This window comes from Urocitellus parryii, chromosome 13, assembly GCF_045843805.1.
Source record: "Urocitellus parryii isolate mUroPar1 chromosome 13, mUroPar1.hap1, whole genome shotgun sequence".
Classification (NCBI taxonomy): Eukaryota; Metazoa; Chordata; class Mammalia; order Rodentia; family Sciuridae; genus Urocitellus; species Urocitellus parryii.
In genome coordinates this window covers 47,894,772-47,909,390 of record NC_135543.1, presented here as the reverse complement: position 1 = coordinate 47,909,390, position 14,619 = coordinate 47,894,772, and positions in this window count along the sequence as shown.

Below are 14,619 nucleotides of genomic sequence, written 5' to 3'. Positions count from 1 at the left end.
GACACAACATCTTTGTTGTTATGTGGTGCTGAGGATCGAACCCGGGCTGCACGCATGCCAGGCAAGCGCGCTACCGCTTGAGCCACATCCCCAGCCCCAATTCCTTTTATATTACACATATAGAGCACAATTTTTCAAGACACTGATTGTACACAAACTATTTTCACACCATTCGTGTTTTCATACATGTACTTAGGGTAATGATGTCTAACTCATTCCACCATCATTCCTACCCCTTTTCCCCCCCCCTTCCCCTCCCTCCCCTCTGCCCTATTTAGACTTTGTCTAATCCTCCCATGCTCCCCCTTCCAACCTCACTGTGAAATAGCCTCCTTATATCAGAAATATTCGGCATTTGGTTTTTTGGGATTGGCTAACTTCACTTAATATGATTTCTCCAACTCCATTTACCTGCAAATGCCATGATTTTATTCTCTTTTATTGCTGAGAATATTCCATTGTATATATATGCCACATATCCCTTATCCATTCATCTACTGAAGGGCATCTAGGTTGGTTCCACAGTTTAGCTATTGTGAATTGTGCTGCTATAAACATTGATTTGGCTGTGTCCCCGTAGTATGCTGGTTTTAAATCCTCTGGGTATAAACTGAGGAGTGGGATAGCTGGGTCAAAGGATGGTTCCATTCCCAGTTTTCCAAGGAATCTCCATACTGCTTTCCATATTGGCTGTACCAATTTGCAGTCCTTCTAGCAATGTTTGAGTGTGTCTTTTCCCCCACATCTTCACCAACACTTGTTGTTTGTATTCTTAATAGCTGTCATTCTGACTGGAGTGAGATAATATCTTTTTGAGTAGTTTTGATTTGCATTTCTCTAAATGTTAGAGATATTGAAAATTTTTTCATATGTTTGTTTTTTATTGTATATCCTCTCTGAGAAGTGTCTGTTCAGTTCTTTGGCCCGTTTATTGATTGGGTTATTTGTTTTCTTGCTGCTAAGGTTTTTGAGTTCTTTATATATCCTAGAGATCAATGCTCTATCTGATGTGCTTGTGTAGGCTCTCTATTCACTTCACTGATTGTTTCTTTTGCTGAGAAGAAACTTTTTAGTTTGAATCCATCCCATTTATTGATTCTTGGTTTTAATTCTTGCACTACAGGTGTTTTATTAAGAAAGTTGGGGCCTAATCTGACATGATGGAGATTTGGGCCTACTTTTTCTTCCATTAGGTGCAAGGTCTCTGGTTTAATTCGTAAGTCCTTAATCCACTTTGAGTTGAGTTTTGTGCATGGTGACAGATAGAGGTTTAATTTCATTTTGTTACACATGGATTTCCAGTTTTCCCAGCACCATTTGTTGAAGAAGCTATCTTTTCTCCAATATATGTTTTTGGCGCCTTTGTCTAATATAAGATAACTGAAGTTATGTGGGTTAGAATCTGTGTCCTCTATTCTGTACCATTGGTCTACAGGTCTATTTTGGTGCCAATACCATGCTGTTTTAGTTACTATTGCTCTGTAGTATAGTTCTAGGTCTGGAATAGTAATGCCACCAGTTTCATTCTTCTTGCTAAGGATTGCTTTAGCTATTCTGGGTCTCTTATTTCTCCAGATGAATTTCATGATTGCTTTTTCTATTTCTATGTGGAATGTCATTGGGATCTTGATTGAGATTGCAATGAATCTGTATAATGCTTTTGGTAGTATGGTCATTTTGACAATGTTAATTCTGCCCATCCAAGAACAAGGTAGATCTTTCCACCTTCTAAGGTCTTCTTTGATTTCTTTCTTTAGCATGTTGTAGCTTTCATTATGGAGGTCTTTTTTTTTTTGATGTTTATTTTTCAGTTTTTGGCGGATACAACATCTTTGTTTGTATGTGGTGCTGAGGATCGAACCTGGGCCGCACGCATGCCAGGTGAGCGCGCTACTGCTTGAGCCACATTCCCAGCCCATTGTGGTCTTTGACCTCTTTTGTTAAATATATTCCCAGGTATTTTATTTTATTTTTTGAGGATATTATAAATGGGATGGTTTTCCTAGTTTCACTTTCAGCAGCTTTGTCACTGATGTACAGAAATGCCTTTGATTTATGGGTGTTGATTTTATATCCAACTACTTTGTGAATTCATTTAGCTTGTCTTGCATGCACAAGGCCATGGGTATGATCCCTAGCACACACACACACACACACAAAAAAAAGTGGAAGCCTGAGGAATAAAGGAAAATCCCTTCTGCAATAATAGCTCCTTTAAAGATCCATCATACAGTGCCTGAAATTTCCACAGATAATTTTGTCTGCACTAGTATTATTAAATCTGAAAACGACATGTAAGAGAGCGTTTGATAATAAGCTCTACTCACTATGAATTCCTTCCAAGAGCCGATGTCCAAACTTTCCACTTTAGGATTTTATTTGGGAGGATGAGGAAGAAGGAAGTTGAAACTTAAAGAGATCATTGTCAGTTGGGTGCTGTGGCCTACGCCTGTAATCCCAGTGACTTCAGGAAGTTGAGGCAAGAGGATCACAAGTTCAAGGCTAGCCACACAACTTAGGTCCTCAGCACCTTAGTGAGATCCTGTCTCAAAAACTAAAAAACAAGCTGGGGATGTAGCTAAATGGTAGAGCACCCTTGGGTTCAACACCTAAATGCAGCACTAGGAAGAGAGAGAGAGGAGAGAGAGAGAGAGAGAGAAAGAGAGAGAGAGAGAGAGAGATATCATTGACTTTAGTATGGAATGGTACATTATGGATAACTCCAGAATTTAGGCTTTGGACTTGAAGCATTATCTGAAACTGTTAACATTAAGATGGTCAACAATTTATTCCATTGGCATTTAGTGAATTCCATGTGCAAACACTGTGTCAGTGGGAATGCAAAGATGAATGAGATTTGCTGGGCGCCCCTCAGATCTCACACACTTGGGTAGCAAATGGACATATTTGCCCATGTTTATTATTGGTTTTAGGCAGTTGGTAGTTTCCTACTTCTGCATCCTCGTCCCTGAGATGGAGACGGAGGTGTGGTGGTGCAGGTTTGTAATCCTAGCTGCTCAGGAGGTTATAGTCAAGAGGCTTACAAGTTTGAGGCCAGTGACACCTTGTCTGAAACTAAAGGTTTGGAGATGTACCTTAGTGATAGAGTGCTTGCCTAGCATATGTGAGGCCCTGAGTCGGGGGGAGCATACCTTCTTCTACTCCCACTCTCTGCTCTGTTACTGCTTATTGTATGGTCATTGACAAGTAAGGTTTTTTTTTTTTTTTTTTTTTTTTTTTTTTTTGCCAGGCAAGGGGGGACTGAGTATTGAACCCAGAGGAACTTTACCACTAAGTTATATCCCCAGTCTTTTTTGAGACAGGATCTTGCTAAAATGCTGAGGCTGGCCTTGAACTTGCAATCTTCCTGCTTCCCTAGTTGCTGGGAATGCAGGCATGACCGATCATGCCCAGCAACAAGTACCCAGTACTGCAATGAAGAAAGATGTAAATGGCTGGGTGTGGTGGTGGACGCCTCTAATTCGAGCAATGCCAAGCAATGCCGGAGGCTGAGGCAGGAGGATCACAAGTTGAAGGCCAGCCTCAGCACACACCAAAAAAAGTAAATAAAAGAAAGTAGAGAGAGAAAATGGCAAAGGGATTAACCTCAGGCTAGTCAGGAAGAGACCTGAGTTAGATGACTGAGGTGACTTGCTCTCTGGCCAAGCTGATGACTTCTTCAGGCTTCGATTTCTTCCTTGGACCCTCAGGATAACAGTAGTACCTACCTTAGATTACATTAGGAGAATGACATTGAAATAATCCATGTGAAGAGCCTGGCTCATAGAAAACACCTGGGAAATTTTAGCTGCTGTCACTACTACTATTAGTATTACTATCTCTTAAGTATTCAGAAAAAAAAATCCCACATTTGAAATAATTGGCACACTTGCCATTGTGAGGACAGCACATTGGAAGGAAGATAAAATGTTTTCATTTTCGAATCAGGTCAGGCATCATGGAGTTATTGTCTAATGCAGATCCAGCTCTGCAGTGAGCATCCATTATTTAAAGATGGCAAAGAGACTCTCTCTATATATATTTGTGATCCTCATTCTTTGAGTTCTATATTTGCAAATTCTCCTACGTGCCAAAATTTATCAGTAATCTGCAATCAAAACTTAGGTGCTTTCATGGTCATTCTTAGATGTGCACAGAGCAGTAAAAATTTGAGTTGACCAAGAAGCTTGTTGCCGCCAGGACTCTCTCTGCCTTCTCCTTTCATCTCTCCTACTGTGAACAGGTGTGGTTTTTCAAAGTCTCTGTAGTGCCATACTCCTTGCATTTTTTTTTGTTCTTTTTTGTTGTGATTTTGCTGTTTGAAATGGCCCCTGAGTATAGTATGGAAGTGCTGTCTAGCTTTCCAAAATGCAAGAAACCTGGGATATGCCTTATGGAGAAAATTCAAGCATTCGTGAAGCTTCATGCAGGAATGATTTCAGGGCTGGGGGTGTGGCTCAGTGGTAGAGCACTTGACTAGCATGCACAGCAGGCATGAGGCCTGGCTTGAATCCCCAGCACCTAAAAAAAAAAAAAAAAAAAAAAGGAATACATTACAGGGTTTTTTGTTTGTTTGTTTTTTTGGCTATGTGTCCAAAACGAAGCAAGGTTGATGAAAATGTAGTGACAGAGGCTTGAAGAATTAACTCTGTACTTTCCTTAGACACAATGTCTCAGTATTGACTGAGTCAGTGGGGTGCAGGGAACCAGGGATTCTATGTAGGAGTGGCAAGAGTACTACTCTCTGGCGTGTCTGGGAGGGAGGTGTTGAGTTCTGGATGGATGGACAGAGAGAGACCCCCAAAGACCACAGTAATGTCATCCCCATTATCAAAAACACATTAAATGCTCACATGTACAGGATGTACAGGACCTTGTGCTAGCTGCTGCCCACCAGACCCCCTGAGCTGCCTATCTGGGAGAAAACAAAGAAATCAACGTATCGATTACTGCTGGCTGTTGGGTTAGCAAGAGGGAAATGATCAGAGACATGCACATATAGAGGCTTCAAAAATATTGATAATGTTTTATTTCTTAAATTGGATAATGGTTACACTTTGTTTCAGTATTATAGACCACACATCATAGTCAGATAGACTCATATATATTCATATTTATTAATATAGTTTCAGGCTGTTACATGAGACAGAAATGACTTCCAACTTGTTTTGGTGACAATTATTTTGATCTGAGACCAAGTGATCCTCTTCTAAAGCTCCATGGTCTCTGAGACCGAAACTCTCTATTCTGCTGTCATTTGATGCAACATGTGGCTGCTGTCCCCTCGTAGTACATGACTGCTTCAGTACCTGCCATCGCATCTAAATTCTATCCCACAGTTTGAGAAACAAGAGTCAGGCATGGTGGTGCACGCCTGTAATCTCAGCAGCTCAGGAGGCTTAGGTAGGAGGATTGTAAGTTGGAGGCCAGCTTCAGCAACTCCACTCAGTGAGAATCTGTCTCAAAATAAAATAAGGAAAAAAAAAAAAAAAGAAAGAAAGAAAGAAAGAAAAGAAGGGCCCAGAAGGTAGCTCAGTGGTTGAGCATTTGCTTAACATGTGCTGGGTCCTGGGTTGAAATCTCAGCACCCTCACCCCCTACATGAAAAAAAAAAAAAAAGAATGAACAAATTAATGAGCAGGTGGGACAGTGAGGAGGATTGGGGTGAGACTCAGGCCTCAGGAGACAGAGAAAAGGACTTCCAAAGTAGAGGTGACGACTCATCAGTCATGTCTGAAATGCCAGGTAGATTTACTTGCTGCTCCAACATCAGGGTCCTGCACTCAACTCTCTGCTTTCTGGGAGGCCTGCATAGTCCAGGGAAGAGATGGCCAGGGACTGGAGAGAAGGTGCTACAGGTAAACAAAAGTAAGCCACAGTGGCTTGGGATTGATTTGGCAACGGGCTGGGCGTGCAGAGCAGGGCTGTTGGTGAGAATTACTATTAACCACAGTTTTCTGTGGCTGTAACTGAATGCTGGAGATGGAATAGTTTTTAATGAATACAAGTGTGTCTGGCTCAGGGTTCTGGAGACTGGGAGGTCTAAGAACTCAGGCTTGCATCTGCTAAGGGACCCTGCAGATGACATCTGACACAAGGTCGTCACATGCCCAGACAGAGCCAGCCACTAGCTCTGGTCTCTTCTGCGTGAGCTCACGGAATCCTAATCACCTCTCAAAGCCCCACCTCTGAAACCCATCAACATATTCAAGTTTCCATCCCGTAAATTTAGAGACACACCCAAACCATAGCTGCTGGCACATCCAGGAGGCTAGGGATGGTACATTTCTAGGTCAGAGAAGTGAGGGGCAAATTTATGGAGAATGTTCCATGAGCTCTCATGGGTCATGCATGATGGGTCTTCACATACCTGAATGTGGCCCTAAAAAACTCAGTACCAAAAAGAAGAGAAAAATTCCAGCTTTGTAGAGCTTACACTCTAGTATTCTGTACTAGTTTTATTAGTTTTGGGTCCACTTGAATGACTAAAATCTCACTTTAATTTGCTTTGAGAGATTCAGTCATTACTTGGCCCTCTTACTACCCAACAGTGACCTCTTTGTTGGAAAAGGTTTTCATCCTTGAGGCCCATCTTCTAGTGAATATACTCAGGGATAATTTCCTTCCTCATTGGCAATTCTCAGGATCACCTTCCTACCTCACAGTTTTGAACCCTCGATGCCTTCCCTATTCTCCTTACTTCCCTCTCCTTAACGAATGGCCTGAAATAGAAGTTCATGTTTTTGCTGGGTGTGGTGTCACATGCCTATAATCCCAGTGGTTTGGGAGGCTGAGGCAGGAGGATCTCAAGTTCAAACACAGCCTCAGCAATTTAGAGAGACCCTAAGCAACTAAGTGAGGCCTGGTCTCAAAATTCAAAAAATGAAAAGGGCTAGGAATGTGGCTCGGTGGTTAGGTGCCTCTGGGTTCAATCCCAGGTACAACGCCCCCCCCCCAAAAAAAAAAAACACCCCAAACCAAAAACAAGAAAAAGAAGAAAAGAAATTTACGTTTTTACTTATCAAATATTTCAAATGGCCTGCCAATCCTATGAATCAGCTACTGTTACTACCACCCTCTTTTTTTACAGATGAGGAAAATGAGAAGTAGGGAGATTAAGGATTTGCATAAGGTTGCATAAACTAAAGAGGGACAGGGAGATGCATGGCTGAGATTTGAACTCATGCTTGCAGGCTGCCTATTTCATTGATGCCAGAGAATGTTGAGGGTTTTTTTTGTTTGTTTGTTTGTTTTGTTTTTTGTGGTGCTGGGGATGGAACCCAGCACCACTGAGCCACGCCCCCCATCAGAATGTTGAGCTCTGACAGAAAGATGCCTTTGAAATGGAAAGGTGGACAGCTTTATTAGTGCATCCACACTGTGGTTTTTGGCTGGACTTTGCTGAGCCCAAGCTCCAAGGTGGTCAGTCTTTTAAAAGGATGTAATATTCACACTGTTTTTGTTGGATAATTGCATGCCTTTAATTTGTGGTAGTATAAACAGAGTAGTAATAATATTCTTTGCTTAGGTAGAAATGAATAATATTATGATCAGGAAAAGGTAACTTTGTAATATATTCTAATGAGCACCTCCTGACCAGACAGGTTAAAAAAAAATGCCTTGTGGAGCAGGTGACAACTGCTTCCTTCCCTGATTAATACATTTGTTCCCTTAGATATTATGACAGTTAACATCTTAAGGGGAGCTCATAATTTTTTTTTTTAGTTTACAGACTTGAAACAGTGATCTCTCTCTCTCTCTCTCTCTCTCTCTCTCTCACACACACACACACACACACACACACACACACACACACGTGTCTACCTTAATCAGAAAATTCTTCTCCTTCTTTTGGTGGTTCTGGGGATTGAACTCAGGGCCTTTCATGTGCTAAGCATGCATTCTACCACTCAGCTACAGTCCCAGACTAGAAAATTCTAATACTTCAAGATAAATGCAAATGTCAACTCATGCAAAAGAATGACTTACTTAGTAAATATGAAGTTCTCATATAGGATCCATATTGAGAATAAAGTTGTCCATCCTTGGTGGTGGCTTTTGGTCAGTGTAATGTGATTTAGTGTATTTCTATATGTACAAGCACAGGATAAATTATTTAGAAAGCATTTTTTTTCCATCAGGAGATATTTCAGTGGCTTGAAAACGTGAGCCTAAGTTAACTGTTTGGCCTTTGGAGATGAATCATTCCATTTGTTTGGCCCACTGGTGGAGTATTTAGATTAATGACTAAGTTTGTATTTAACCTGACAAAAACCAAAGAGCCAGATCAGACAGATGCACAGAGTCTTCCTGAAACCCTGACAGAGGACAGAGTATGGGAAGGAGCACCCGAGTCATTAGTTTGTGATGAATGTTTGCAGAAAGTAATATTTCTGCCATTTTATGGATGGAGCAACTGAGGCAAAAGAGGTTAAGTGCCTTGCCCTAGATCACAAAGCTGTTTGGTAGATCCAGCAAAATCCAGCACTCACGCAGGCCCTGATTTTGCACTTGATTTTAAACATTTGCAAATGTTGCAAGTTACAGTTCTTGTATGTGCCCACAGGTAGGTTATAAACTAGATGCTGACAATCTGCCTAGGGGAAGGAAGCTACCAAGGTTTGCTGTGGAGAACAGCAAATAGGAGCTCAGGCTTCCTGTCCCATGAGCATGACCCTCCTGGACCGGCTGGCTCTTTGCTGATCCCCAGTGGCTTCTGTCCATGAGGATTCAATCAGCCTCAGGGGCCTGCTGGCCAGGGTGGGGGGCAGGAGGACTGTGACTCTGGGAGAGCTGCAAGTATTCAAGGTCTTGAACTTTATCAGGTTTGAATGTGTGATTGTGAAAGTAAAGAGCAGAGAAATGACAGCACTCCGTAAATCAAACGTAGAGAAGATCAAGACTGTCAAAGAGAGAAAAACAGGCTCTGTGCACAAACCCGGCTGGAAATCTACAGGGAGGAGAAGACTTTTATGTTCCCTCCAGATTTTGCTTTCTGGAAAACAAATCTCTTTCTCTGTCGTTTTATCTAGAGAAACAGTATTCTTTGTTATGTTTCACAGATTTCTCTTTTAAAGTATTCATTGTTGAGGTTTAGATCTTGTTTTAGAAGACAAAGTAGGAGGAGGAAGAAACCAGAAAGAAAAATAAGATGGAAAATATCTGAAGTGGTCTAGATTTTTCCTTATCAATAATGTGTTCTGGTTCAGAGGGTGTAGCTTCGTGGTAGAACATTTGCCTAGTATGGAAAAGGCCTTGGGTTCAATCACCAGCACCAAACAATAAATTAAATAAATAAATTAGGATCAGATGAATTTACTTAGTTCTTCCCCCCCTAATGTCAAATGCTAGTCGTCAAGGCTGCCCTCCTTAATGACTTTCAGTTAATTCCCTCCTATCTACTCCCAGTGAAGGTACTGCAGAGGGCTGGGATTCTTCTGTTGGAGCAAGAAGAAGCCTCAAGATTACTATCTTTGTCCCTGTGGAAGACACTGGAGTCTGCTGCTGGCATCTGCCAGAGTAACAGCAAGGAATGTTTCCTTGTTTCCTCTTCAAAGGAAGCAAAAACAAGTAAAGGACTTATGCCACCACCCCTGTGCTTTCCTACCAGAATGTAATAAATGAAACCTTCACTACTGCTACTCAGAGGAGGCTTAAAGTCTCCTGGATGGCGGGTCCCCAAATTAAATAGGCACTCAAAGAAGTTCTTTCTCAGGAACTAATTTAACTCGGGGAATAGTTAGGTTATACATGACATTGCATTGGGCATAGCATGCAAGTCTATTAGTCATAACAGATCCCACTAATACAGTGTTTACTATGTGCCAGGTACTGTGAGCACCTTCCATTGAAGACATTTTTTTTTTTTTAAATCTTGTCCAAAATCCTGTGAAGGAGGTACTTTATTTATCCCCATTTTACCGAGGAGGAAACTGTGGTACAAAGAAGTTAGGCAACTTGAATTGATCACGTAGCAAGTGGGTTACCAGACCCAGGTAGACTGGCCCAGAGTCCTGTGCTGATCCAGTGGCACCTAGAAATTTCGTCAATACATGAGCCAGAGTGAATGCCATCTTTTCAAAACCACCATGAAGCCTAGAAAAAAAATCAGTACTCGAGTGCTTTTCTAGCCTTCCATCTTGGAAGCTGTCTGTGGAACTTTGCCTAATAGGCTTTATAGAGGTGCCAACCTTCTAGACTGTAAACACTTCAAAACTAGGACCTACCTCTTATTTTTTTTTTCTTCATGCAGTGCATACTCAGTGAATGTCAGGCAAGTGGCAGGAAGCTGGGGGACTTTATAATGGTAGACAAGTCTTCCGTCCTAATTCTCTGCATATTTGCAACATAGCTGAAAAGAGAGGTCATATTTCTGAGTGTCCAATGTAGCAACTTTTAAAAATTTCTTGGGTACTTTTTCCTTTTAAGATCAACTCAAAGAGGGGTATTTGCAATGTAACAAATCTCCAAAAGCTCATTTCCTCCACTTTTCTGCTTCCCTTTAGCAATTACTGCTGCTTCTTTGAAAACAAAAATGAAAACAAAAACACTACCAAATGGCAAGGAAGATCTCTGAGCCAAGAGCTCTGGGGCAGTGGTAGCTGGACCCTGACCTTAGACTTGGCATGACTGTAGCAAATTCCAGGAAGGGCCCAGTTCCTACCTACCTAGGGTGTTGGGAATTTCTGTGTTTCTTTCACCTTCTTAGGAATAGAAATGGTACTTTTTCTTCTGATGCCCTGATCGTTACCATCCCTAGAAGTTGTATTAGGGGTACAGATTAGATAAAGGGGATGATTGTGGAGTTCACTTTATTTGGAGGGGACCAGGAGAGAAGATGGGCATCTTTAACTTTCTGTCTCAGCATGAGGTGACAGACATCCTGGATTGCCTTTTGGAATTAAGAGTCCTATCTCCAACATTTTCCAGAGAACAGTTTGGGAGAGCAGAGGAATGGGAGGGAGTCACAGGCAGGGACCCCAGGGGGTCTCAGCTGCACCTCCATGCTCCCCTAACTTCTCAGTCTGTCCTATTTCAAGGAGGCAGAAAAGGCTTCTGCTTTAGTGGCCTGGAGTATGGGGGAATTCTCCATCTACAGAAAGGGAGGAGAAAAATATCAAAAATACTGGAATCTGACTCCCCAAGCCCACTTTCAGAGTCCTGAATCAGGAAACTTAACTGGATATTCCCTTCCTTTGATGAGGAAAGCCATTGCTCCGGGAGCAGGGCCTCCACCCAGCTGGCAGCCCCAGGCTTCATGTAGCCATGCCAGTGGTAATTAATAATGATAATAAATACCACACTTCATAACCAAACCCAACCTGAGCATGACTGAATGATTGGACCTCTGCCTCCCACCTGCACGCTGTTAGCCTGCGAGTCCACACCCTTAGTTAGTCTCAGTCGAATCCAACTGCCCAGTTCCACCCACAAGGTCCTGCGTGGGGTTCAAAGGACAATCTGTTCACCACCACTACCGCCAGATGCAGGGCACCATAGTGCTCCTACGCAGAACCCTAGGGAGTGGGATGGGGACTTAGGGGGTGCACTGGCTTTGTCTTTACTTAATTTGGGAACATAATCAAAATAGGGCAGTAATTTAGGGCCGGATAACCTCGCTTTAGTTTTTCAGCCAAATGCAGGAGGGGAGGACGTTTGTATCAACACCCCGGGGACCTGGATCCGCAGCTCCCAGGGGACCCCAATGTCCGTCTCGCCCCCAAGTCCTGGCATTCCTGATCGAGGTGGCCCGGGCGTCTCCACTCCCCCTCCTCCAGCGGCTACCAGTCCCCCTGGGCCTACCCGAGCTCTGCTGTCGCCGAAGTCGGGATCGCAGGGTCTCTGGACTCCAGCAGGCCGCGGGGAGGGAGGCCGGCGCCGGTGTGGAATTTCTTTATCGGGCTTTGAGAGCTGCAAGCTTCTCCTTCGCTTCTTTAAGCGATCACAGAAAGACACCTTTCGATCTTTTGTCAGACATCTTGGCCCTTAATAGCTAAATTTATTTGGTTTAAAGCGGCCACGGGAGAAGCAGGGAGGGAAGATCTTTCGTCGGTCATTGGGTGGCCTAGATAACAAGCTTTAAGGGAGAGGGGAAGAAGAAAGTAAAAAGGTTAATGGATGCGGGGTGGGCGAGCGGCGCCCAGCGTGGGGCTTTTATAGCGACCCTCCCCCGGTCGCCCCCTTATCGCGGCCCTAACTTACCCGCGGCGTATTAAGTACATTAAGTCACGTAAACAGCGAGCGGAGAGGAATGCCACCGCGGTGACCTTTCGTGCGCCGCTGCAGTGAGCCCACCTCCGCGCCGTGCTGGCGGCCGCCGGCGGCGCGCGGGGTCGGCCCGGGGCAGCGCCGGGAGAGGGGCCGCCGGGTCCCGCGCACCCTGGGACGTGATTCCCACCGCCTTGGGGACCTCGGCGTTGGGTCTGCGTGGTCTTTACCCCAAGCCACACGCGGCGAAGGGGGGGGGGGCGGGGAGCCGGGACAGGGAGTTGGGGCGACCTTCGCGCTTCCGCCACCACCTGACATTTCTAGAATATGTTGGATTTTTTTTTTTTGAGAATTAAAAATAAAAGGAGGGAAGGAAAAGAGGAAAGAAACAAAAGGAAGGAAGAGAGGGAGAGAGAAGAATAAGATCAGAAGGAAGGAAGGGAGGTAAGAAGGGAGCAAAGAAGGAAAAGAGAACTCTTTGCCTGTGGGGACTCTGGCCTGCGCTAGAGTGAAGGTCGCTGAGAGTAGGGGGACAAGCCGTCCGGACCCGGCGACTGGCGCCGGACGCTGGGGGTTGGGGGCGCGCCAAGGTGACCTTGTGTCTTTGGACGAAAAGCGTCCCAGGGACAAAACGGATTATGGTATAAGCGAAAGGCCCCATAAAACCGGTTTTTAAAAAATCTTTAGTTAGAACCCTGTTTTCTTTTTCTTTTTTCTCTTTTTCTTTCTGAAAAGGCGGTGGAACGACAATGAAACGACAATCTAATGCGCTGGATTTTGCGGGGGTAAAGGTGACGCAAGTCTTTGCCTGGGTCTCGCCGCTCCTCCGGAAGCCGCGCACCACAAAGTCCCCAAACACCCCTTCCGTTTTGGCAGCAGAGCCCCCGCCCCCTGCCCAATTGGCTGTTGTGTTCTGGTTGGATTCGAATCGCGTCTAGTGGCGTGGCGCGGCCCAAATAAATCAGCCCTCGGGGACAGGCCGCGCCCCAGGGCCAGCCCTCTCCAAGGGTGAGGATTACAGCTCGTTTTTGGAATGGTCGCTTCTGGGGTCTAAATAGTCTTGAGATAAAAGGTTTCGTTCAATATTAGCAGGTTCCTAAAGAGGAGACAGGAGAAGCGAAAAGAAAAATATTTTTTTTAAAAGAAAAAGAAAATAGGGGAAAAAACAAGAAAAAAAGGAGAAATTATTAAGAGAATTATCTGTGTATGTGGGCACTATTGGGTTTTATACAGTTCTTGGGTTCCTCCTTAGTTTGGGGTGTGCCTCTTTCCTCTGCACCCCGGATTCTGCTGACATTTCAGACCGGATTAGAGGAATCTCAGTGCCTGGGGCCTGGAGCCCATGGGGGCTGGCTTGGAAAACCCGCCTCTGTCGGTGGGTGTTTGTCCCCAGCGCCAAAGTCTTTGCGTCCGAAAAAGGCAAATTGGGGCGACCAGACAACCTGGGTTTTTTTTGTCTTAATCGACTGTTCAGGTTTAATAGTTTTGTTTTATTTTAAAATTAACTTATATGGAAAGCATTTCTTTACCCATTCCCTCGTTTGATTGCAAAGCCAATCTTTATTATAAAGAGGTATAACCTGTGGCCTGAAAAGGAACAATTACTTATCTTTCCCTTTGGTTTGGGCACTCTTAAGAGATTGGGAATATTAAGGTAAAAATGCTGGGTTCTCTCTTCAACCCTTACAGCAGCCCGAACATTGTTGAATTGGTCAATATCCGCCCAGCAGCTCACCTCTGTCGCATCGGCGGGAGCCGAGGTCAGTGCGCCCTCCTAATGCTGCGGGGGAGCTGCAAGAAAGGCAGGACAGTGGGGGTTAGCTATCTCCCAGGAAATCCACACCGATATCATCATATTTGCAAATATGAAGAATCATAGAGGATAGGTAGGAATCAAGCTCGTGCCAGGGCTTGATCTCCTCCGGGGCTCAGGCTTGGAGGCCATTCACAGCCTGGATGCAAACCTAACCAAAGCATTTATTTTTTAGCAAGCATGGACTTTAAAAAATCACTTTTAATAGTAAATCTGAGAAACACTTCAAAAACAATTGGACTCAAAGGAAAATAAATGTCCAGAACATTAAAATAACCGCTCACAAAATAACTCTGCAAAACCCAGTCCATTTGGTCGGAACTCAGCAAAGAACCGAGTGCAAGACATCTGAAGCCATGGTGGGAATTGAGCGGCCGGCCAACGTTACTCCAGTAGTTGCATTCGATGGAACTCAGGTTAAACTTTAAAGGCCCTGGATCCTGCTCCAGTCACCAATCTCTCCATTCCAGAGTTTTCTACCTTCAGCGTTTCCGAAATGCGGCCACGCTGAAACTGGGAGCCGAAGTAGTGATTGGGGGAGGCAAATAGGAATGTAATAAAAGTGACTAAATTGAACGAGAACGGTTTATGGACCTTCT